At 38.5% G+C, this 27,826-nt stretch overlaps 1 protein-coding gene across 2 annotated transcripts in view; it reads right to left on the bottom strand.

Moving 5' to 3' along the window:
* Positions 1–27,826, bottom strand: part of SLC5A3 (solute carrier family 5 member 3) — a 92,376-nt gene that overhangs the window by 1,701 nt on the left and 62,849 nt on the right. Inside the window, exons 2-3 of one of the 2 annotated variants that reach the window (XR_013158678.1) lie at positions 19,488–19,718; positions 19,139–19,278 (exon numbers count right to left, since the gene is read on the bottom strand). The gene's annotated coding sequence lies outside the window, so the exon portion shown is untranslated. The remainder of the gene's footprint in view (positions 1–19,138; positions 19,279–19,487; positions 19,719–27,826) is intronic. The other variant, XR_013158677.1, reaches the window with a different exon arrangement.

The raw sequence follows: 27,826 nt of genomic DNA, 5'->3' as shown, positions 1-27,826 counted from the left end.
CTTCCAGGGAAGATGGTAGAGTAGGGAGCATCATCAAAACAGCTGTTGAATAAACAGGAACTGTCTGAGACAACTGTTCTGGGATTCCAGAGGCCAGAAGAACACTGTGCAGCATCCATGGAAGAGTGGGAGGAAGAGGCTGATAAACTACGGTGGAGAACAGTGAGCTGCTCTCTCCGTGTGACAGCTGTGAGAACCCACCCCCAACTCTCACCACTGGATTTCTTGGAGTCCAGACCCTCGTTACCCACTTGAAGACAGAAAGGGAAATAAAAATCTTCTTCCCCAAGAACAGAGATAGGCATGGCCAAGTTTAGAAACAGACCCTTACATCTATAGACAATTGATTTTTTACAAGTTGCCAAGTCCACTCAGTTGGGAAAGAACAGTCCCTTCAACAAATGGTTCTGGGAGAACTGAATGTCCATATGGAAAAGAATGAAGGGCCTCCTATCTTACACCACATACAAAAATTAATTCAAAATTGACTGAAGGCCTAAATCAATTTAGATTGATTCAGAATAAGATTTAGATTGATAAGAATCAGACTATAAAACTCCCAGAAAAAAATGTAGGGAAGCATCTTCAAAATCTTGTGGTAGGCAATGGTGTCTTAGACTTTATACCCAAAGCACAAGCAATGAAAGAAATAATAAGATAAATGGGACCTCCTCAAAATTAAAAACTTTTGTGCATCAAAGGACTCTGTCACAAAAAGTGAAAAGAAAATCAACTCAATGGGAGAAAATATTTGGAAACCATACATCCAATAAGGATTTAATATCCAGAAAATATAAAGAAATTCTACAACTCAACAATAAAAAGACAAGCAATCCAATTTCAAAATGGGCAAAAGACTTGAATAGACAACTCTCCAAAGAGGATATACAAATGGCTAAAAAGCATATGAAAAAATACTCAACATCACTGGCTATTAAGAAAATGAACATCAAAACCAAAAAATGAAGTATTATTTCACACTTAACTAAATGGCCACTATGAAAAAACAGAAGACTACAATTGTAGATAAGGATGTAGAGAAACAGGAAAACTCATTCACTGCTGGTGAGTATGTAAAATAGGGCAGCTTCTGTTAGAAGACAATTTGGCAGTTCCTCAGGAAGCTAAGTATAGAATTACCATATGGTCTGGCAATCCTGCTACTAGGTATATACCCAGAAAAACTGAAAGGAGGGACTTTAACAGATACTTGTACACCAGTGCTCATAGTGGCATTATCCACAATTGCCAAAAGATGGAAGCAACCCAAGTATCCATCAACCAACCAATGATAAACAAATTGTAGCATATTCATACAATGGAATACAACTCAGCCATAAAAAGTAATGAAGTCCTGATGCATTCAACATGGATGAACCTTGAGGCCATTATACTGAGTGAAATAAGCCAGCCAGTCACAAAAGGAAAACTATTGCATGATCCCACTATTATGAACTAACTATAATAAGCAAACTTGTAATGTGAAAATCTAAAATAGAGGTTACCGATAGATTGGTGTTAGAGAATGGGAACTAATGCTTACTTTGTACAAAATTCCTATATAAGCTGATGGTAAAGGTTTGGAAATCGATGGTAATGATGGTAGCACATTATTGTGAGTGTAATCAACAGCACTGAATTATATAGGTGAATGTGGTTAAAAGGGGAAACTTTAGGTTGTATATAGTCTAGAACAAAAAGATAAAGCATAGGACTGCATAAACAGGGAATCCTATTGTAGGCAATGTACTGTAATATAAGGTTCTTTCATGAATTATAACAAATGTACAATACTAATACAAGGTGTTAATAATAGGGTGGCAAATGGATAAAAATAAATAACTAATATAAATAATGGATGATAGATAGAACTATTTTAATAATCTTTCATTAATTGTCACAAATGTTCCACACCAGTGCAAGGAGCTGGTGGTGGGGCAGTGTATAGGAATCCTGTATTTTATGCATGGTGGTTTTGTAATTTTACAACTTCTCTAAAAAGAAAAGATGGCTACTATCTTCATATCAGACAAAGTAGACTTCAGAGCAAAGAAAATCACTGGGGATAAAAAAGGACAATACATAATGAAAAAAGATTTCACCATGAAGAGGCAACAATCCTAAATCAGTACAGCAGGAAGACTCAAATTATCAACATCAGGAATGAAAAAGTGAAATCACTACAGATTTTATGGATATTAAAAGGATAATAAAGGAATATTACTGTTAGGAATTGAGTCATCTCTCACAAAAGACATGTTCATATCTAACTTCTAGTCCTGTGAACCCATGTGTAAATAATACCTTTGAAGATAATATTAGTGAATAAATAGATTCATTTGTGAAGAGCATCTTCAAAGATCCCATTTAGATGAGGCCAAATTGAACCAGGGTGGCCCTAATCCAAATGACTGACTGGAGTCTATAATTCATAAGACAAAGGAAACTGGACACAGAAGAAGTACCCAGAAGTCAGCAAAAACCAAAGTAGCAAACAGGAGAGAGAGAGCACCATGTGACAGAGGACTGCTGGAACGCTACAGACTCCAGAGGAAAGCAAGCCCTGCCAAAAACTTTGATATCAGACTCTAATACCATGAAACAACAAATTCCTGTTGTTTAGGCCAACCCACTGTGTGGTATGTCACAGCAGACCTGACAAACCAAGACAATTATGAACTTTATGCAATAAATTTGATGACTTAACCTTCCCACAAAGAAAAACCCTGACCCAGGTAGTTTCACTGATGAATGCTACCAAACATTTAAAGGCAAAAAACACCATTTTTTTTTTTTTTGGAAAAACACAGTTTGTTTTTGGAGGAAGAGCAGAGGCTGCAGGAGGAGCCTGCAGGAATGAGCTCACTTCAAGGTAGAGGTACCGTTTTACTGTTCTCTTTGCCCAGGCATGAGCACACTTCAAGATAGAGGTACCGTTTTACTGAAGCTGCCATCCATCTGGGTCATGAGCAACAGTACTTTGAGCTGGACCAGGCTCTCTTCTGGAAGAAGGAGCTACTGGGATTCTCTTGCCATGATTCTTCTCAAAGACCCCAAAGTCCTGTCTTGATGCTCCTGAGCCCCCAAATTTAGAAAGCGACCCTGGTTCATGGTACCCTGCTTCCTGTTCTTTCTTCTAGCTCAGCAAAAGTTCAAGCAACTGTCCTTGTGCTGCAGAGTGTTACCCCTCTGTTGCTTCACTGTCTTTAAGGAGGAAGAGTACACTGAGCCTGCTGTGGACCCAAAGGAAATCATTCCAACTTGCCAACTGATTTGCTGGATGGCTTCCCAGACAGTTACATCTGACAAATCCTTTCCTGCTTTCTCCTCTTGGTACTTCAGAAGTGCTTTGAGGATGTAAAAGGATTAGCTTTTATTTATCTTTTAATGTTGGGGAAAGCCCTATTCTTTTAATTGTTTTGAGCCTCAATAAAGAGAACAAACCCTTTAAAAAGAGAGAGACAGAGAGAGGGGAGACCAGAACATTTCTCAATTTATTTTATGAAGCCAAGCATTACCCTGATACCAAAATCAGACATTAAAAAGAGAAAACAGACCACTAGCCCTCATGAACATAGATTTTAAAAATTCTAAACAAAATTTTAGCAAATCAATTACTATAGTATATAAAAATGATAACAAATCATGATCAAGTGGAGTTCATCCCAGGAATGCAAGGTTGGTCTAACATTCAAAAATTAATCAATGTCATTCAGGGGTAAAAATCTCTCTGAAAACATGGGGTTTGACTTCCAGGGATGAGTCTGGCCCTGGCACTATGGGATCAACAATCCCTTCCAGACCAGACCAAAAGGGAGGAAAGAAGTGTAATAAAATAAGGCATCAGTGGCCAAGACAGATCAAATAGAGTGAAGATGTAAGCTTCAGTAAGCTAGAGCTAATTGCCTATTTGATCACTCCTGTTGACTTCCAATAGCAACCAGGGCTTAATATAAGACTCTATAAAGGTTTCACGCACCAAGTTTGCTTTCTTGGAACCTGTAATTCCTGGACAGTCTCAACCAACCAACATCACTCCTGTTGACTCCCAATAGCACCTAGGGCTTAAAATAAGACTCTGTACTTCCGGAGAAGATGGCGGCTTAGTAAGACGCGCGGGTCTTAGTTCCTCCTCCAGAAAAGCAACTAAAGAAACAGAAACAATACAAAACAGCTCCCGGAGTCACGACAGAGACCAAAAAAGACAGCGTACCCCATTCTGGAACGGCTGAACAGGTAGGGAGAATCCACTGCTGTGAGATACCCGAGGGGTGCACGTTTTCCCCGCTGGGGTGGCTGGCGTCTGGGGTCCCCTCCACGCACGTGGCTCCCCGGTCTGACTGGGAACATTGGATAGCGGGGCCCTCCCGTCACGCTTGGCGTCTCGGGCCAGCTGGGCAATTTGGACCGGCACTCCCCCAAGCCACGGCCAGCGACCCCCGCCTCCACGCGCGGTTTCCGGGGCCGACTGCCCCGCAGACAAACGACCGCCACGAGCGCCACCTACTGGGCAGGAAAAGAAAAACAGAGCCCAGAGATTCCACAGAAAAACCTTTCAACCAGCTGGGTCCCACACCCAGGGAGATCTGATCAAATGCCCAGACACCAGCAGAAAATAATGGATGACGCTCGGAAAATTGAAGATATGGCCCAATCAAAGGAACAAACCAATAGTTCAAATGAGATACAGGAGCTGAGACAACTAATGCTGAATATACGAACAGAAATGGAAAAACTCTTCAAAAACCAAAATCAATAAATTGAGGGAGGACATGAAGAAGATATGGGCTGAACAAAAAGAAGAAATAGAAAATCTGAAAAAACAAATCACAGAACTTGTGGGAGTGAAGGACAAAGAAGAAGAAATGGAAAAAACAATGGATACCTACAATGGTAGATCTAAAGAGACAGAAGCTACAATTAGTGAACTGGAGGATGGAACAACTGAATTCCAAAAAGAAACAGAAACTATAGGGAAAAGAATGGAAAAACTTGAGCAGGGAATCAGGGAACTGAATGACAATATGAAGCGCACAAATATACGTGTTGTGGGTGTCCCAGAAGGAGAAGAGAAGGGAAAAGGAGGAGAAAAACTAATGGAAGAAATTATCACTGAAAATTTCCCAACTCTTATGAAAGACCTAAATATACAGATCCAAGAAGTGCAGCGCACCCCAAAGAGAATAGACCCAAATAGGCGTTCTCCAAGACATTTACTAGTTAGAATGTCAGAGGTCAAAGAGAAAGAGAGGATCTTGAAAGCAGCAAGAGAAAAACAATCTGTCACATACAAGGGAAACCCAATAAGACTATGTGTAGATTTCTCAGCAGAAACCATGGAAGCTAGAAGACAGTGGGATGATATATTTAAATTACTAAAAGAGAAAAACTGCCAACCAAGACTCCTATATCCAGCAAAATTGTCCTTCAAAAATGAAGGAGAAATTAAAACATTTATAGACAAAAAGTCACTGAGAGAATTTGTGACCAAGAGACCAGCTCTGCAAGAAATACTAAAGGGAGCACTAGAGTCAGATACGAAAAGACAGAAGAGAGAGGTATGGAGTAAAGTGTAGAAAGAAGGAAAATCAGATATGATATATATAATACAAAAGCCAAAATGGTAGAGGAAAATATTATCCAAACAGTAATAACACTAAAAGTTAATGGACTGAATTTCCCAATCAAAAGACATAGAATGGCAGAATGGATTACGACCCAGCAATACCACTGCTAGGTATCTACTCAAAGGACTTAAGGGCAAAGACACAGACGGACATTTGCACACCAGTGTTTATAGCAGCATTATCTACAACTTCAAAGAGATGGAAACAGCCAAAATGCCCATCAACAGACGAGTGGCTAAACAAACTGTGGCGTATACCTACGATGGAATATTATGCAGCTTTAAGACAGACTAAACTTATGAAGCATGTAATAACATAGATGGACCTAGAGAAGATTATGCTGAGTGAGTCTAGCCAAAAACTAAAGGACAAATACTGTATGGTCCCACTGATGTGAACCGACATTCGAGAATCAGCTTGGACTATATCATTGGTAACAGAGACCAGCAGGAGTTAGAAACAGGGTAAGATAATGGGTAATTGGAGCTGAAGGGATACAGACTGTGCAACAGGACTAGATACAAAACTCAAAAATGGACAGCACAATAATACCTAAGTGTAATGTAACTAGGTTGGAACACTGAATGAAGCTGCACCTGAAATATGGTTTTTTGTTTGTTTGTTTGTGTGTTTGTATCTTTTGTTTTTGTTTTTTTCTTTTTCCTTTTTATATATATATATTTTATTAGTATTATTATTTTAATTCTCTTCTCTATATTAACATTCTATATCTTTTTCTGCTGTTTTGCTAGTTCTTTTCCTAAATCGATGCAAATGTACTAAGAAATGATGATCATACATCTATGTGATGATACTAAGAATTACTGAGTGCATGTGTAGAATGGAATGATTTCTAAATGTTGTGTTAATTTCTTTTCTTTTTTTTGATTAATAAAAAAATAAAAAAAAATAAATAAAAAAAAAAAAGAATTACTGATTGCATATGTAGAATGGAATGATTTCTAAATGTTGTGTTAATTTCTTTTTTTCTTTAATTAATAAAAAAAAATTTAAAAAAAAATAAGACTCTGTAAAGGTTTCACACACCAAGTTTGCTTTCCTGGAACCTGTAATTCCTGGTCTCCAGGTCAGATAAATCCTGAAACCCAGAAGGACCAGCCTCTCCAAAATCATGGATTGATTACATTCTCCAAACCTTTAGTGTCAACACCCCTTCTCAACATGAAAAAGTCAGAACAGACATTTCCTAAAGATCCCTATAGATTGGGAGAGGGATAAGTGGAGAAGAAGGAGGTATAACAGAAAAAACAGGATTTAACAAGTGAGTAGGAATGCTGAATCACTATATTAATATTCCTTCTGGCCTCCAGTGTTTTAGAGCAACTAGAAGGAAAAATCTGAGATGGTGGAATGGTAGCACATGATAGATTCTGGGATATGTTCTGTAACAGTTGTTGGAAGGTGTTTTGAAAATTATTGCTTTTTCTTTCTTTGCTTTGTATATATGTTCCATTGTACAACAGAACAAATTTTTAAATTAATTAATGTAAATCAGCACACTAAAAAACTAAAGTAGAAAAACCATACGATCATTTCAACAGATGCAAAAAAAAAACAGGCATTTAACAAAATCCAACATCCCAATATCCATTCCTAATAAACCTCTCAGCAAACTAGCAACAGCCCTCATTCAATCTTATAAAAGGCATCTACCTATGAAAAACCCACAACTAACATCATACTTACTGGTTAAAGTTTGAATGCTTTCCCTCTAAGACTGGAGGCAAGACAAGAATGTCTTACTACTTCTATATAACAGTGGAGGTTCAATTCAGTAAAGAAAGAAAAAAAAGCAATAAAGCAAGAAAAAGAAATAAAAGGCATCCAGATTAGTAAACTAGAAGTAAAACTGTCTTTATTTGCAGATGACATGATCATATATATAATAAATACAAAGAAATTTATTAAAAGATAGAACTAATAAGCGAGTTTAGCAAGGTTGCAGGATACAAGATCGATGTGCAAAACTCATATTATATTTCTATATACTAGCAACAAGCAATCTGATCCTGAAATTAGAAGTGAAATTATTAGGGATAAATCTGACAAAAGATGTACAAGACACGTACACTAGAAACTACAAAAGACCGTTGAGAGAAATTAAAGAAAACCTATATAAATGGAGAGATGTGTTCTGTTCCTGGGTCAGAAGACTCAATGTTAATTAAATGTCAATTCTTCCCAAATTGATCAATGGACTCCTCATTAAAATCCCAGAACAGGAAAAAAAAAATCCTAATGGACTGTTTTGTTAGAAATGGACAAACTGATTCAAAAGTTCATATGGAAATGCAAAAGACCTAGATCAGGCAAAACAACTTTGATTGAGAAGAACAAAGTTGAAGGATTAACACTATCTAAGTGCAAGGCATTAATGGAGCTATACTAATCAAGAAAGTGTAGGTATTAGCATAAAGATAGACAAATGGATCGACAGAACAGAGAGTGCAGAAATAGTCCTATACATATATGCACAACTGATTTTCAACAAAGGTACAAAGTGAAGATGGGAGTGCCTATTCAACAAATGCTGCTGGAACAACAGATTACCATATCCAAAAAAGTACCTCAATCTGTACTTCATGCCATCTACAAAAATTAACTGAAATCATGTACCTAAATGTAGATGAAAGCAGAGGGGAAAGGCCTAAGGCCTTTGTGACCTTTTCTTAAACATGAAACCAAAAGAAAAAAACTGATAAATTAGGCTTCATTAAAATTTAAAAATTCTTCTTTGAAAGATACCATAAGACAATAAAAAGACAAACCATAAAGTAGGACTGCAAATAACATACCTGATAAAGGACTTGTGTCCAGAATATATAAAGAACTATCAAAATTTATTAAGAAAAAAAGTAACGTAAAAAATGGGCATACAATCTGAACACACATTTCACCAAAGCAGACACACAATAGCAATTAAGGGAATGAAAAGATGCTTAACCATTGGTCATTAAAGAAACACAATTCAAACCACAGAGACACTATTAGAAAGGCTAAAATTGAAGACTGGCCATACCAAGTGTTGGCAAGGACAGAGAACCAATACTCTCATACAAATAATACAACCAGTTTGGAAAACAGTTTGGCAGTTCCTTAAAAAGTTAAACATACACCTGCTATTATAATCAACCATTCCACTCATAGGGATCTAGCCAAGAGATAGTAAAGCATGTATCCATACAATGACTTGTTAGTAGAAGCTGTATTTTTAAAAATCCCAAATTGGAAACAATCCAAATGTCATCAGAATGAGAAATGATAAGCCAACCATAGTATATTCATACAATACTATTCAGCAATAAAAAGGAATAAACTAAAGATACACATTATTGATGAATCTCAAAGTTATGGCATTAAGTGACAGAAACTAGAGTAAAAGAGTACATACTGTGTGATGTCATCTATGGCGCAATTCTAGAAAATGCAAACTATTCTACAGCGAAAGATTACTGGCTGCCTTAGGATGGGGAACAGGCAGAAGGATGTATTATATGAGAAAATGTTTAAGGTGACAAACGTTTACTATCTTCATTGTGGTGATATTTCATGGATTTAAATATATATCCCACACTTTAAATATGTGCCATTTTTGTATGCCAATTTTACCTCTATAAAGCTGTTAAATGTTATTTGGATGGTGAATGGGCAGGGCATGCTGAATGGCTTGATACAGGGAATGGAGGAGATAAGGGATCAATTACAGCTGATGGAGACTCCTAGACTTTCTTGAGAAATGAAACAGAATTGTGGTTAGCTCCTCCACTGTCTAGCAAACTCCTTAAGGCAGTGGTTTACACATTTGTTCAGTGAAAAGCCCACCATTTACACTTGTGAAAACTACACACCAAGGTGGCCAAATTCTCCACAACTTAATTCCACTTGTTTATTTCTATGTCCATATAGCAGACACTAGGCTAGATACATTCATCCAATTTATGAACTACTCACTGGTCAACATTTAACAACTGATTACTTATTATGAGGAGCAAGGTTCTTGACTAGAACCTATAAAATAAATGTAATCAACTCCAAATCACCTCCTCATGGTCAGCCAGCAGCCCCTTCCCCCCATGCCCACCGAACCATTTATTTCATTTTGGCCATCAGTTGCAGGACACCCAACATAGTACCCAGCATTTCTTCCTTCCTCATTTAATCCATTTGTCCTGTCACTCAGTGTTCTTTCACTCATTCATCAAAAGGTCTTTGCAAGCTACCATGAACAGTTATAACTGCACCCTTTGTCTGCTCTCATCTTACTTTAGAGTACACAATTTTTCTTTCAACACATATACACTGTGAGTGCCTCTTACTCTGCCTTTGTCTGGTTTCCTTAGGAAAATCATACATTCCTACTTTATTTCACTATAGTCCTGTGCTGATGGCTTGGAGCAGAGTGCTGGTAAAATGCTGTTCATTACAAAAGACAACATGGGGTGGGGGAACACTTGGTTCCACAGCTCATCACCACTGCCAGCCTGGCACTTCTCTAGGCCCCTCCCCCTGGCATTTCCACAGGCAACTCCAGCTCGCCCTTCTTTGCAGACATTATTCAAGTTAGTAAAATACCATTTCTGGGGTTATTTTGTTTTAATTATGACATTATTAACAGCATTGCTTTCTTCCAGTTTCCATTCAGCTGCGCCACCATTTAAGTGGCATTTTGTGGGCTAGACCAGGAATGTAATCTAAACATGTTTCTGAGTTGGTTGCCAACAACCAACTCAACTAACCCCAAATCAATTTTCCAGTAGCCTCTCTGAACTGTGTTATCTATACACCACCATTCATCAAATGATCCTGAGACATACAATCCAAACTCCGGATACCATTTTGTGATAAGACCTAAGGGTGACAAACAAGAGGCAAGACATGAGAAACCTCACAATTCAGAACCTAAAAAGAAATGCCTTTTACAGCACTTTCCAAGTTTCAAAGTGCTTTCGCATCTTTTAAGCAGCTTCTGAGGAAGAGGACAAAGAGGAAATGGAAGCCCCACTTATGTGGCAATTCAGGAAATGGAAGAAGAGGGAATAATGTCAAGGGTTGGTGTGGGTCCAGCAGCACCTCTCTCTAGCAACAATTTCTACTCTAGGAGTTTTCAAAGTGCTTTCCCACCTCTGAGTCTTAAAGACTAATGTAGTTGAAAGACTCAGAAAAGTTAAGTCTTCAGCTTGAGGTCACTCAGTTCCTAAGGAGGCGTAGCCAGGATTCAAACACAGCAGGTCTTTCAATACCAGGACACAAGAAGCCGCAGACAGCTTTGGGAGCAATGGGTTATAGAATCATAGAACGCAAGTGCTGGAAAAGACTATAAAGAGAATACAGTCCAACCCCCTCGGGTTGGTTATGAGGTAACTGAAGCTCAGTGAAGGAATTGATCTGCATGGGCTCACAAAAGGCAAGGCAGACTCAGTACCCCAGACTACACAGTGCTTCTCTCTATTACATCTCGTTACCTAGCACTGAACATCCCAGAAGACCCAAGCCTGGCCTAGGTTCCTCTCCTCACGGAGAAAGACAAGTCCTGAATAAAGGCCTGGAAACTCTTAAGAGTGATCTATGGCTGCTGGAAGTTCCCCATTGCTATCCAAACCCCTCTTGTCTTTTGTCCTCTGGGCACTGCCCTACCTTCTCTCCACCACTCATGACACTCCTCTTTCAACCAAACCCAAACAAGAGCACGGCCAAAATGCCCATGGGCTTGTGCCCATAACACAAATTGTGACAGTATTTCACAGAAATCACTCTGTAGATCTGCACATGGGCCTTACATGGGCAAAAACCATTTCTACTCCCATACTCCTGATTATACTGTGAATATTTCCATGAGGGGGAAAAACTGCCAAAACAGGGAGGGAAGGGGGAAGTGTTTCAGAGATAGGGGATCTTATTGTATACACTATTTTAAGTTGAAAGCCAAACTTCTAACCTCCCCATTTCCACTCTCAGGGAACCAAACTGTCCCTCCCTCAGATGAGGGAACCAAGTCAAAGTCCAGGACAAATTCAAACTCTGTTTGCAGTCACGGCTCCAGTACACAGAAATTTATGGCTTTCCCATACAAGAAAGGCCTTGATCCATTCCTGGTTGCTTCCAGCATATATTCTTGTTTTATCACCCATTCATCTTGGGCAAACTGAACTGGTTCATGAACACCTACTATGGGTTCCTGAGAAGACTTAAGCTAAAAAAGGTGAGGCACACACAGCCTCATCCTTCTGGATATGTAGCCCAGCAGGGGAGGGAGGCCACACGTACAGAAAAGACTATCCTATAGGAAGCCCTGTAAGCAATTCGGTTCAAAAAAGCAGCAAGGGCTGCTGTGCTAACAGAGACCCCAGGTTCTGCACCTTCACCAGCCTCCAACCCTGTTATGAACACATGAACTTGGTGCTGGCTCTTTAAACCACAGATGACCTGAGAAAGGAGAGTGGGACTCTGCAGCTTTGAGAGCAGAGAACAGCCCTGTAGTTCCATTTTCATACATGTAAAAAGTTAGGCCTAGAATAACCCACTTGGGATGTGAGTCTGGGCAGCTTCTGATGCCTGCAAGGATCCCTTTCCCACAACAGCATAGGCCTGTAAGAGGCCTGCAAAAATGGGAGTTAGGCTGGAAAAAAGGCCATGGAACTTCCTTACACCTGCTTCACAGCTGAGGATTACCATGGAGAAACTATTCTCAAACCCAGATGAGCAGATGTTCAACGGAAGGAGCCAGAAGAGGGTGGGTCCAGCATCCTAGAGGAATCAGAGTGCCATTCCTCCCCACCTTCATCCTGGCCCCACAATGAGATATCAATGTTCACTTCTTCCTCTAACCAAGTCAGGCAGAATCAAAACACAAGACCAAAAGTTATAACACTCATGGACTCTTTCTTATACTCAAACTCTTGATAAACAACTCAATCAGAGTAGAAGAATTTAGAATTATAACTGCACTATAACTAACTAGACATACCCAAAAAGCTGGCATTCCAATAATAATAACAATAACAATAAAATTTCCCAAAAGTCCAGTTCAATCACCTAAAATCTAAATATCATATCAAATCATACATCCCAAACACCTTCAACCATGTGCTTAGTAGCTCAAGTGAAGTGGTGGCTTATACCAGCAAGCCAGGAAGGACGTAAGCATTACCAGCACCTTAAGTAACAAAGCCCAGAGACATTTATATTTAAAGACATGTTTTCCCATGTGTGGTTCTAATTATAGAATCACTTCGTCTACACAGAGTGGAGTCAGTTTTACCAAAGCATCTCTCTTTTCTATAGAAAAACACAACTTCTATGCAACACCAACCAGCTCTGCAGAAGTGGAAGTAAGGAGACAATTGATACTGGGTGGGAAGGAGAGGAGGTCCAAAAAAGGTTGAGTACACTAATGCTTTCTCATTACAGATTCTCATGTTCAAAAGCTGGAGGAAGAGCCAACTATTCTATAGCAGAACCTGTCCACATGGTTCTTGAGAGGGATAATTTGCTTCTTTTTTTATTTGTTAAGATGCTTTTATACTACAAAACCCTCCACTACAATAACTGAAACCCCATAAAGCTCTGAGAAGCCCCTGAGAAATGGCTTCTCTAGGCAAACCGTGGCCAATACTAGAAAATGATGCTACCAAGAACACTCCATCCATAGCATCAGTTTCAGGAAGAAAAAATGCCAGCAGCTTTCAGTGTTCCTTCTGGTTCTTTCCCTCTAGGTTCCCAGCTTGAATACCACTCATATCAGCTGCAGACACAAGGCTATTAGACTTCCTGGGAATTTGTGCTCCCACCTAGTTAGGAATGTATCTTCCTGCAATGCTTCTAAATGGAAAGAGTGTATTTTTTTTTATTATTATTATTATTATTATTATTATTATTATTATTATTATTTTACTTTTGTCTTAACCCAATAGTTTTCTCCAAAAAAACTTGCTTGAATTTGGGCTATATGCTTTGTTTCTGTCTCAGACACAGCCACACTCACATACAACCTCCCCTTCCCCCTAGCAAAACAAGTGTAAATTTCCACCCAATCGCTCAATGGGGCCCAGGGTTGGGGAGGGGAAGGGGACATGGGAGGGATCTGCAACCATGAAGCATCCTCCAGCCTTTCTGAAGATAGGAAGCAAGTCCATTTGAATGTCAGTTCCTAGACTGTATTGGATATACCTTGCTAGGCTTCTCTGATTCTCATTCTCTGAGATAGAGAATCAATCACCAGGTGGGCCACAGTGGCTCAGCAGGCAAGAATGCTTGCTTGCCATGCCAGAGGACCCGGGTTCGATTCCTGGTGCGTGCCCATGTGAAAAAAAAAAAAGAGAATCAATCACCTTAAAACCGAGGCACCCTCTGCATGGAAAACCCCCCGATTTAAAAATTTTTTTGGTCTGATACATTTTAAAAACCTACTGTAGAATCTTTACAAATCTTGGGACTCTGCCACTAAAAAAGAACCATCTAAGGGCACAGAGGCCCTGCCTTGAAAACTACATACAAGAAGGGGGTCAGTTTGCTTGCCTGGACCTAATGCTGGCAGAAGAGTGTGAGAACATGGAAATGTTAGCAATGAGGAAAAACACTGAGGAGAAACAGACATTAGGAGAGTGCCAGCTCTCTTGGAGTAAGGTTGCAAACACATTTGGGGAACAAGTCAGTAAAATTCCACTGATTCACCAAAGGGCCAGTTATTTTTATCATTCTGCTTACCCGTAAATAGAAGGTTATCTTATATGTAGGTCAGCAGATCTTTGCTATAAGGACCTACCTGAATTTTAAAGCAGATGAGAACAGGGAAATAAGAGGCAAAAAAGGCAAGAAAAATCCCTTTTACTATTTATCAAGCTGACATTTAACAAATCAGACTGATGTACTGCAGTAAAATCAGACCTGGTAAAAGCAAAATACAAACCAATTCTGATCAAAACAAGCACAGGTCCAATGTGGGAATATGGATCACAGTTTCTTCAAGAGCTCACTCTTCTGCACCAGAAATCAATCTTAGTCTCAGCCTAGCCCCATCTAGTGGAAAGAGAGCCTTAAACTTGTAGGTACAGCAGTGGCATAAGATGCTCAAGTGGTTCTGGCAAAGGATAATTGAAACCAAGATTGAATAACATGCCTGCCCCCTTTTAGAAGGTTCTAAATTACCATCTCCTTCCACTGCCCCCTTCTAATATATCTCACATCCTCCCCTTCAGGACGCAAGAAATGTAAAGAATTTTCTACAACACCAATCTTTCCTTTTCCACAGAGCAGATGAGGGTATCTGGGTAAGTAAGTGAAAGTACAAAGGGGAGATAATCTAGGGAGCCTACAAGAGACCAAAGCCAATCCAAAGCCGGGGAATGGACCCCAGGCCTTCTGAGACCCAGCTCTGAGTAGTACCCCAAAGGTTTCCGAACCCCAGGATGACAGACGGAGTGGGCCCAGAAACCTCCATGTGGAAAGCTTGGTCCTGAAGACCCAATTTCCTGACTATCCTGACCTGACCCAAGCAGTAGCAGGGGCATCTGATCAATTCTTACTGTTCCTAAACTCATATCACCTCACCTTGGAGACAAAAAACTTGGGAACTTATTGTTCTTGGGAAAACAGTAAATTGCAGGTATCTGAGTATATTAGTCAGGATTTTCTAGAGAAACAGAACCAACAGGAGAAATTTGTAACTATGATACTTATAAAGGTGTTTCATGCAACTGTGGGAATGGAAGAATCCAAAATCTGTAGGGCAGGTTGTGAAGCAGGCAGCTCTGATGAAAGATTTTGACAAACTCCACCAGAGAGGCTCGCTGGCTGAAGAAGCAGTTATACGGCCTCAACTGATTAGATTATCTCACTTCGCCGGAGACACGACCTTAGTTGATGGTAGAAGTAACCAGCTATGACTGCAAACAACTGACTGATGACTTAATAAACCAGTCTTCCAGTTTATCAACTAGCCATGAAATATCCTTGCAGCAAAAGTTAGGCCAGTGGTTGTCTAACCAGAGAAATGGGCAACATTACCTGGTGAAGTTGACACCAGAACCTAACCATCACACTGAGATCTCTTGCCCAATTCTGAGAAGGATGACCCTGACCCAGGCTCCACTCTGCCCTTGGGAGGAACACAGAATCAACATTTTAAAAACAAGTTTTTAAATGGTGCTCAGCTGTTGGTAAATGGCTCACCCATTCTACCAACCTACAGTGATTTTAAGTTTCTGTGGACCAGCCTGGAAACCTAACCATTAAGTTGTTCCCCTAGGAAAATAGGTTCCAGTGATAAACAACAGACTTACAAATTTCTGGAACATAACCAGTTTCTAAAGTGAATTTGGACTAACCAAATTAATATTTGGAATGTAATAAATATATTTTAGTTTTTGGCAAAAACTGGTGAAATACTTAATAGTGTAATAAATACCAGGTCCCACTTCCAAAGACTTCCCAGGTAATTCTAAAGTAGCATGATCTCTCCTACCTAGGCCCTATGCTACTTCCTGTTCTTCTGGGCCTCCTTGGTATGTATGTGAGTTGCAGGGAGATTAATTCTGGAGGAGGTAGAGATGGGAGAACTCAGTGGCTATCACTCAACATGACAGGAAGTAACTGCAAAAGAAGCACCTGTCCCACAGACCCCTGGCTGTGCTCGCTACTTCATACATATATCCCCTTTGCTGGTTCTATTAGAAAACTATTAGAACAAAAATTCCGTGAGACCAGAAACCATGACAACGCAAGAATCATCCTGAGACCTATGAATACCACTAAGACATAACATTTCTGCCTATGAAATGTAAAAGCCATAAATACAAATCACCAACAGAACCACAACACATTGTGGATTCTTGGAGGTCCTCTAGGCTCATTCATTAGCCAGCTCAAAAGGATTCAAATCAGGGCTTTGCCAAAATTACAGATACATGCCATGACCTCCAGCACTACTGAGAAAGAGCCACAACTTTTAACGCCAAATATGTCACTGACAAGCTATTCTGTTCCTTCTTAACCACTTCAAGAGAGTGGTATATTCCCAGCACCCAGTATAATGCTTGGCATGTGAACTGTTTAGTAAATGTTTGTATCATTTTTCTGTGGCTATATGTAAAGTACAAAAACACTATGTTGAATGAACAAAATGCCTGGTACAAATGTGGCTGGGGCCAGTGACTAAGGGCTGAAGCCAAGAGAATATCAGACTAGCCTCTAGCTCTGTAAAGCCAATTTCTGACAAACCACACAATTTCAAATCTTTATCCAGATAACCCCAAAACACAATAGTCCCTCATACCTTCATTTACCAAGTCACTTTTATTAATGGATCTTATAAAATAAAAGTACCATGGTCAAATAAAATTGAGAAATGAAGGTGTATTACTGACGACTGCTCACCGTTTATATGCCAATGTGTGTTGTGAATCTCTAAAAGGGATTATATTAGACAAGGCTTCTCACATCAAATTGATCACAGACCAAACACCCACACATCTTCTTTTTTTGGTGGAACATCTCCATAGAACTAGATTTACAGAGGTGACACTCTGGAAAACATTGCCTCCAACAAATGAGCATCAGATATTGATTTACTCCACAAAAACAGGCTTAAAACATGAATATCCACCACCCCTCCCCGGGTTTGGAACCACCTTTATGTGGCTATATTATAATACAAATGTATAAAACACTTTAGAAATGTTGCTTCTCTGTGCTAAGGAGTCTAAAATTAACTACATTACTTTAGGAATAGAAGTGATTTTAACGCAGTCCTTCGTGGGCCATGTACCTTGGAAGGAATCCAGAATGTAGGGATAGTATTGTCAGCAGTTCTGGCTTAGTCCCAGGTGGGCCTTTCCAGGACCTGTATTCCATCCATGAAACGAAACAGCACCACCCCCACTGCAACCCAACCCCAATACTGCGCAAGAGGCCCGCAAACTAAATGAGCTAATGCGGTGGTTCTCAAAGTGTAGTCCTCAAGTGAGCAGCATCAGCATCATGTGGGTACTTTTTACAAGTGCAAATTCTAGGATGCTGGACATGCCAGCCCTTGACAAAGTCAAATACTCCACTTAGAAAAAGCACAGAAAGAAGCACCCCTATTGTCCGTCCACACAAACAGCATAGGAATGAGGACGCTGCCACAAAAGAGGAAGCAGACTGGTCGCCCTGTTCAGTGTCTTCCATTGGAGAACCTGGCTAGTAATTCTCAGCCAATTTAATATGCTCCTCTTTGAACAAAAAGGCAAAAGAGGGTTCATGGCTTAGCTGTTAAAACCAAACCTATCTGTGACTAAGTTAAAAGAAAGAGGAAATGTTACACAAACTCATATGCTCTCACACACAATCTCCATTCCTCATTGTTATTTTGAACCAGGAAGAAGGCTAGCCACTGTGAATTTCATGTTGCCTAGTAACGCCTCAGGCACTCTCTTCAGAGGCATTCTCAAGATGCTGAACACTACCACAAAACAAGCTGAAGCAATCAAAGGAAGAAATATACAGTAGATGCCTCGTCTCTGCAGAAGGATTAGATGAAAGAGGAAAGCCTAGATCTAAGGGGTGACTCCACTAGCCCCATTACAGGTACTACCCATGCCAAGGTCACAGTATCTGCGGGGCTGGAAGCAGCCTTCCCATGATGCTCAGGAGGGTCTGCAGAGCACATGTGCAGAGATGATCCCGCTCCATCCCCGGGACAATGTGAACAGGATGAGCCCCTGAGGATGCAGAAGTACAGGTGCTAAATCACTTGTTCAAAGTCATGCTGAGCTGGATCAAGTCTCCTTCTAATCCTGAACTTTTTTCACTACACTAAAACTGGTTCCCATCTTCTCCATCACCTTCTTCTAGAAAACCCAACAACATGGGAAGACAAATCAATTCCCTATACCAGAAACCATGGGAGTAAAAAGACACTGTTAGGGTTTAGAGAAGTTTTAAACCAGCTCAACAAACAAATTGGTATCAAAGAATTTCTACAGGGATAGCTATTACAACAGAATCAAATCCTTGACCTATGTTTCAGGAAGTTACTATAAACTGTGGAAGAAAAAGGTCCACTAAAGAAAAATTGTGATTATTAGCTGGGGCAGGTAAAACCAATTTTCTCTTGCAGATTAGGCTCTGGTTGTGTACATTAATCTTATGAAGCACACTCTGCTTATTATCCAGAACCCACATATTTACAAAGAAGGCTTTCAGTCGTGGACAACACATTGCTCACTGAGGCATTTTAAAGACAAAAGTTACAGGAAAGCCAGGGAAAAACAGTGTTTCGGTTAACAAAAAAAGTTTTCTAGGATCAAGAGCTCATAAAGTTATTGCTCCTAGTATGGCCTATTTGTGTCTTCTAATTAAAATTTACAAAGGGCTAGAATAGCTGCATCCCATTTGCAACACAGCATTGCTGGAACATGCACCCACACATTGCTGGGCACAATTAGTGAGGTTATAGTAAGTTCTGGGGTGAATTGTACTCTCCACTGAGCCCAGTGATTCCTGAAGAAACTTACCCTCCTCTGCTGTGCTGCTGGTTGTGGGAGGAGATCCTGTAAGGAAGTGCTTGCTCGCCCAGATTTTCCAGGTTCCTCACTATTGCTCCTCTGTCCATCAGGGCTTCTATCGTGCGTTTCAAAGCAGCAGCAGTCTCTGGCTATTTGTTGTTTTTGTTTTTTAAAGAGAAAAAAAAAAAACACATCAGAATCAATACAAGAACAAGAATGAGGACATCTGGTCAGTTCCAATCCTAACAGCTCTACTGGTAGGGATCTTTGGGTAAAAGGAACAAAAACTGTTTTTGGCTAACTTAATATTAAAAAAAAAAAAAAAAGACATTTATTTTAAGGATATGAGATAGCTCACAGATATGAAGGAAAATCTGAAGAGCCAGGTCTCGGAGAGTTCAGGGACCAGAGCAGCTCCAGGGATCTGGGAGGCTGGAACCAATGAGTGGCTTCTTCATAGCTCTTCGGCCAGGATGAATCCATGCCAATTATTCTCAGGCCTTGTGTCCCAAAGCTCAAAATTCAAATTCCAGGGAAAGAGCATCCTATCGCCAGGACATCTTGATTGACCATCCCACCAAAATCATAGCTAGAAAAAAAGGATTTGTTCCCCAAAGAAAACTTGGGAGACTGTAACCAAAAGAGGGAAAGGCTAAGACCCAATCTCTGCCCTCATGGAGCTTACAATCTAATAAAGGGATTGACACTCAAAAACATAGACAAGACCAGAAGGAAGAATGTACAAAGTGGCATGGGGACCCGAGGGCTCATGGAAGGAGAACGTACATCCATTTGGGAGGTTTCACTGAGGAAAGTTTACTTGAGAGTAACCCTGAAAAATGATGAATAGAGATGGAAAGATTGAACCAAGTGCTGAATAAAAGATTAAAGGCAAGAAAGTATGAATACACTGAGGCAACAGGAGGGCATCCCAATGAAGGAAGTGCAGGGTAAGAGAGTATGAAAAATAAGATTGTAGGTTGGGTACAAATGTAGAAATAACAGATCTAAACAAGAGTCAAACAATGTAATGTTTCATCATCCAGAGATAAAAGACTTAAAACCTTCGGAGAATTTCCTTCTGTACAGCGTTCCATATGTGCGTATATATATTTATCTCTACAGTCAAAGTAATTTTGGAAGAAAAGACATTCTATGAGGATAAACCTGAGAAGATACAACTACTGCAATTTGATGGCTGAAAGAGAGATGTGGCAAAAGACATAAAACACAGTGATTGGGCAAATGGTTTTGTCAGCAATAGCTAAAGGGGAATCTTGGGAGAAGTTGGTTGGGGACACTACAAGATAAGATGGTTTGCTTTGGGACATGCTAAGATGCCCATGGTTTCCCTACTTTCACCTCTCAATATGTAAACCCAAAATAGCAAGTAGGTGGGTGGATAATGGTGGCGCAGTGGCAGAGTTCTCACCTGCAGTGCCAGAGACCCGGGTTCAATTCCCGGTGCCTGCCAGTGCCAAAAAATAATAATAATAACAATTAATGAACTAGCAAGTAAGTCTAATTTACATATTTAAGAGTCACTTACACAGATGCATTATCTGAAGTACCAGGAGTAGGTAAGATCATTGAGGGAGGGTGTAGGGGGAAAAGAAAAAATGATCAATGATAGAACAGGTAACTGGGGGCTAATATAGTCAAAAAGGACAAGGAGAATCAGGAGCGGGCCTTGTCACAGGAACTAAGGAAAGATGCAACCTGCAGCATGACAGTGTAGATGGAAATGAGGAAAACAGTCGAATTTGGTGGTTACAAGGTCACTTAGCAACATGGGCCCAAAAACAGACTATAAAGTGTCCATGTGGTAGAGGTATGACAGCAATCAAGAGGAGGAGAAAGACCCAGAGCTGCAGGGGCAAACAAAGTGTTTCTTATGATAGAGAAAACATGAGCAAATTAGTAGTTAAAGGGGAATGAACCAGTCAAGAAGACAAGGTATTAAAAATAAGATATTAAAAATAATAATGGCAGCTATAATTTATTACATACCTACTACATGCTGAACATTGATCTAGCCTTTCACTTTTACATATTTAATCTTCACACACACACACACACACCCAAACACAGCTCCCCAAAAAGCAAAGAAGGTTAACAGATTTGGAAGTTGGGCCCCTAAGCAATGGCATGGCATTTAGAGTACACAGCAGCTGGTTGAGTGGAAGGGCCTGCCGCAAGGGAAAAGAAAAATTGACAGAGTCAGGGGAGGCAGTTAGAGACAATGCCACTCAGGATATTAAGTCAAGGTAGGCAAGATTCTGAAGTACAGGAGGGAACTTTGGAAAAAGCTACCTTCCAGTAGCTCATTATGAATTAAATGAAAAGAAAATTTCTGAACATATTTACATGTGCATTAAAATAAGCAAAGAAAATCTATTATATTCTTATAAATTTCCTTTGACAAACACGGCTAAAATGCTGTGACTGAACTAAGTCTTAAAAAAGATAGTTTTTACTTTCAATTTATATTGTAGCCCAGGAGGCATTTAAACAATTCCTACTGAAAACTAATGCTTATTTATACATACTTAACCAAGCTCATGAAATAGTAATTTCCTAAAAACAATAAAATAGAAGCCAAAATCTATTCCCTTAAAAGTGACTGGGTAATGAGTCTCTATGACAACTTTTTATGATTGTATACAACCATATTTTTTATAGCACTAATCAATATGAAGACTAATTTTTTCTGACATTTCATTAGTTCACAGACATTTCCATATTTTTGCAGAAGTCTCCTTCTGCAGCAGGATAATATCTCATTGCATTAAAAACATTTCTTGACCTGGCATTACATCAATTAACTTATTTATGATGAGGTGGATGAACATTCAATCCAAATAAAGAATGGGTACAGCTTAAAAAAAAAAAAAAGCTTTGACTGATTACGATCTTTTGATTAGCTACCCAAATCACAGATTTTAATTTCAGTTTTGCCTGATTAAAAAGGAATATGTCTTGGTATCTCTATTCTTGCTTAAATTCTAGCTGAAGTGTTTGCTGTATAAGACAAGGAGTACCGAAGAACTTGTTAAACAGAGGAGACTTTCTTCTCACATCCATCCAAAAAAGAAGGAGAAAGGCTATCTAACAACAATGTAATTTAGGAAAACACCAAAACACATTTTGTCTATCTTTGGTATGTCAAGGTCAAACTGTAGACTGCTTGGACAGCCACATTCATTTCACTATAATTTCAAATTACCCAAAAGTTGAGAAAGAAAAATGGAAGGGGGTAGCCAGGGGGCAAAAATACTTCATATTTATTAAGGTGGCTTAACATGCCCCAAATACCGTACCTCATCACTCTAAATCTGGGGGCACAACCTCTTGCCTACAGGCCAAATCCTACTACTACCTTTTAAATAAAGTTTATTGCCATACAGCCAGCTCCCACATTTATGTAGTGTCTATAGCTGTTTTCATGATAAAGACAGAACTGTAATTCTGTAATTACAACAGACACTGTATGGCCTGCAAAGCGTCAACTACTTACTTTTTACTATCTAGCCAACTGTGAATGAGTTGAGAGAAGCTGGCAAGGCCTCAATGCATTTACCCTTAGAAGGGCTGCAAAGGACAAAGGAGCCTGGGCCATTGCCTGAGGCACCAAGAGGGATTCCCCATGGGAGAGGTCATCAGGCACACACAGGACTCCCGCCTAATGAACACCATCATCAGCCTGGCTGTTCAACTCATCCCAGGATTCAGAAGTAATTCTATAAATTTACCATTTTACTCATCAAACTCCAACTTTTTCAGTCAACCCACGCTGCCAACTTCAATTCCATTCAATTTAGTGAAACTTACAGATCTATTACAATAAAATATAATAAAAGTTATGACCAATCAGCACAGTGTTTAATTTGTAAAACCAAATGGTATACAGGAAGCAAGTGATCTTGCTGCCAGAATTCTCATTTATAAGGTCTCTGAACTATTCGCATCCAATTATTCTAAGATACATGTGCATGTTTCTTACGAGCTTCTTCCATCCCATTTGAAAGCAGCTCCCCAGAGCTTTTTCCATCCTACTGTGTATGCCAACAAAACATAATTTTGACAAGGCACTAATGCTTATTTATACATACTTAACCAAGCTCATGAAATAGTAATTTCCTAAAAACAATAAAATAGAAGCCAAAATCTATTCCCTTAAAAGTGACTGGGTAATGAGTCTATATGACAACTTTTTATGATTGTATACAACCATATTTTTTATAGCACTAATCAATATGAAGACTAATTTTTTCTGACATTTCATTAGTTTACAGACATTTCCATATTTTTGCAGAAGTCTCCTTCTGCAGCAGGATAATATCTCATTGCATTAAAAACATTTCTTGACCTGGCATTACATCAATTAACTTATTTATGATGAGGTGGATGAACATTCAATCCAAATAAAGAATGGGTACAGCTTAAAAAAAAAAAAAAGCTTTGACTGATTACAATCTTTTGATTAGCTACCCAAATCACAGATTTTAATTTCAGTTTTGCCTGATTAAAAAGGAATATGTCTTGGTATCTCTATTCTTGCTTAAATTCTAGCTGAAGTGTTTGCTGTATAAGACAAGGAGTACCGAAGAACTTGTTTAATAGAGGAAACTTTTTAACTTGTTAAATAGAGGGGAGGGGCTGAAAACATTTACTTCAAAAAAATATTAAGGAAACAGTGAATGAATATGAGTGGGAATTAGGAAAACTGGATTCTAGCTCTAGCTCTTTCACTAATGAGTTATACAACCCTGGATAAATCGTGAACTCTTAAAACTCTTGTGCCAGGTTCCTCATCTGTTAAATTAGCGGTCCTCAAGTTTTTCCTTCTCTAGAATCTGCACGTAAACATACTGCAATTCTCGAAATATCAGGGGCATTAAACTTTGAAAAAAGTCCCCACCCCACCCCCATTCTGATGCCCACATTACTCAAGAGTGTTCCTCCCGCCCCATATACTCTTTATGTCATTCCCTTTTACTTTTACACAGCACTTGTTTTTTCACCCACTAGACAAAGCTTCAGGAGCTGAAGGACCTTTGTTTGCTTTACATACAATGTCTACAACAGTACTACATGGAGTGAAGGCTAGAGATAGTTGTTAAATGAGAACTGTACCTATGGTAACCCCTAAGAGGGTCTGTCTCTTGCTTATCGTCTTCTCTTTTTAGGAACACTAAATTTCCTTTACCTCTGATACAATTTGAAGCCACTGTTCATGCAATATAGTTCATGATTAGAATAGTGACTACAATATTGAAGCAAAATTACAGTACTAGTGTTCTTCTATTTAGTTCATGTAGTGCCAAATTCTGTTAATATCATTTTATTTTAAAAGGATTCCAGAATTCATCTATTGGAAATTAAATACTAAATATTTCATGCATTACAAAATACCCGAGAAGTTCAAATATAAATACATACAGATATAAATCTATATTATTTTAATTATCTAATTAGATAAAATACTATCCAAAAAATTTTTAAATGAAAAGTAGTTAATTCTGAAAAAAAAAAGAAAGAAAAAAGAAAAATGTTGATCTTATTGTTATTAATTACAGAAACTACTAATGTTTAGCCTATAAAAGACTCAGGGAGGGTCAACAGCTAATTTGAAATATTTGCAGGGCTACTATGCACAAAATAGATTTATTTTCATTGGCCCCCAAGGGAAGACTGGAATAAAGGGTAGAAATTACAGAGCAACAAAGGCTTCATCTGTAAACAAGAATACATTTCTGAAAATTACAATTTATGAAAATCAAACAGGTTGCCTTATAAAGTACTGACCATCCCATCACTTGAAGTGTATAAATAGAAATCAGATGTCAGATCAATTTTTGCATTTGGTGGGAGACTATATTTGGGTACTTCTAAAGCCCCTGCCAAAACTACATTCCAATACTATTCTGGTACCAGTCATCTTTTTTTCCAGGGGTTGGTTAGAGGGAAGTCCAGAGCACAGAATGGTAAAACAAGTTCTAGAAGAGCAAAGTTCTCAGGACCCTTTTACACTCATAAAAATTAGCACCCCCGAAGATATTTTGTTTATGTGAATATTAGCTATCAATATTTACCATGTTAGAAATTAAAAAGTACTTTTATTAATCATTAAAAATATTATTTAGTAATGGATGGTGACAATGGTAGCACATTGTAAATGTAATTAATGCCATTGAATTATACACTCAAAAATGGTTAAAATGGCAAAGTTTAGTTATATATCTATATTTCCACAGTACAAATTTTAAGAAATAATAAGCCCATTACATGTAAAATTAGTAATACAGTTTTTATGAAAAATAACTATTTTCTAAACCAAAAATATATTTAGTGAGAACAGTGGCATGTTTTACATTTTTGCAGATCTCTTTAAACTCTAGCTTAATAGAAGACAGCTGGATTTTCATATCTGCTCCTGCATTCAACCTAATCCAATTGTTGTTGGGACCAAAACATTTTACGACTTTCCAACTTGCCACAGATATGCAGTTGGAGAAGACAGACGTATTAACAACCTTTTCAGATAATCATGGATATATTCTTCTTTGATACTACACACAAACTTGACAAGTGGTAATTTCTTAAAGGTTAAATGCAATGCAACACTGGAAATCATATCAGTGAACTTTCTGTACTCTACTGCATTAAAATCCATTGGCCTATCCTATATTTCGAATGGATCTTTTACCCATGCATGATTATTATAACATTATGCATTGGTAATGTGAAAAATACTGTTTACTAATTATGTAGATCTTCCAAATATTGACCCGAATCATTACAAAGATTTTTAAAAGTCACATTCATTAATACCATCATCAATCTCATCGAAAAATCTTTAAATATTGGGCAGTAGTCAACTTCATTATGGCAAATATACATCTTCCAAATTCTAATTTGCACTTAAAAGCTTGAATTTTATAATTACAACAAATATAGTCACTGGATTTCCTTGAAAAGACAGCTCACTCCATTCACTTTTGAGACGATGTTGGTCAAATACCCCATTATGAATAACCAATTTGTTGGTTACTCTAAAAAAAAAAAAAAAAAAGATTCCAGGAAAAGCGGCTACCTCAGCTCACCCAAGTGTTTTCATGACAACCATCATACTTGGTTAAGCAGACCTCATATTTTGTCACATAAAAAGATGTGTACTCAATATTTAATAAATATATAATAAAACTAATAATTTTATTGTTTCATCAAAGACATTCCGAAGTGAAACTGCATTGTTTTTTAAGTGAAACTGAATGTTAGTGAAGAATAAATACACTGACTACTAGTAACATTTGGTGCTGCTGCCAAACTGTTACAGACGTGCCAGCTATTTTACTTACTATTGCTTTTTCATCTATATTTTTAATTGTAAAATACAACATATATAAAATAAAAAGAAATAAATTTCAAAGTACATTTTAACAAGTAGTTATAGAACAGATTATTTGTTTAAGCTATGGAGAGAGACAGATACATGTAAATCACTAGCAGAAGGCAGGCTGAGACACAGATAAAATTGAAGTAAAAAACAATGCCACAGGAACTTAGAACAACTACTTCTCAGTGGTGGGTTAAAGAAGGCAGCCATTAGCAGAACCTGAAGGATGAACACCCTTTTAGCAGATGGACAGTGTCAGTTAGGGTATTCTCAGATGGGGCTGGTCTAACAGTAGGACAGGAAAGCAAGAAGATTCTAATGGAGTTTACACTGGGGTAGAATCAATACGGGCACTGGATTTTGGATAGATAGAAGCCATTGTTTTTTTTTCACAGATGGCAATTTTTTGCCACGAACTAATTAAGATTCGATTTTCTTCAAACATCTTTCTTTACTCACCTACACCGTTGGTAAAAATATATAACTTTCTGGAGCGCAATCTGGCCATAAGCATTAGTTTAAATGCATATGCATTCACCCCCAGCAAGTTCACTTCTTATGCAAACTGTCATACCATGCAGAAGGATTCAGCTATGAAGATGTTCATCATAGTTCTTAGCATAGTGGATTAAAGGAAGCCTCAGTTAATTTTATAATTGCAACAAATATAGTCACTGGATTTCCTTGAAAAGGTAGCTCACTTCATTCACTTTTGAGACAACGTTGGTCAAATAAACCATTATGAATAATCAGTTTGTTGGTCATTCTAAAAAAATACCCCACTTTTCCTGGAATCCTGGAAAATAATGAAAAGTTATTTTCACTGATTGAATATCTACTATGCAGCCATTAAAAAACAGGATATTGACCCTTATCTATTGGCATGAGATTATTTTAATAAAGTCTGGGAAAAAATCAGCAGGAAGAGTACATCCACACTGTTGAACAAAAGAAAAAAGTACTTATGGAAAAAGGTCTGGATGAATATACACCAAAATATTAATGCTATTAATTTTCCCTAGATGGTAAGACAGTAAGAGGGTTCCACTCTGCTGTATTATCGATTTGCTTTACAATATGCAATGAGATATCTCAGAAAAAAACTTATTTTTAGACAAATTCAGTTGTTTTGGTTTTTTTGGAAGAGCATCTTCCCTTAAGTCTATGTCAACAGGTAATTTACTGCTGTAAATTTGTGAATTCTTGTTAAAGCTCTGCATCCTGGCCTGAACATTCACTGATTCCATATCCACATAGGTTAGATAAAGATGGATGACTTTCACAAGCTACTGAAAGAG

This window comes from Tamandua tetradactyla, chromosome 10, assembly GCF_023851605.1.
Source record: "Tamandua tetradactyla isolate mTamTet1 chromosome 10, mTamTet1.pri, whole genome shotgun sequence".
Taxonomy (NCBI): Eukaryota; Metazoa; Chordata; class Mammalia; order Pilosa; family Myrmecophagidae; genus Tamandua; species Tamandua tetradactyla.
Note: the sequence above shows the minus strand (reverse complement) of the source record. Positions and strands in the feature narration are given on the sequence as shown.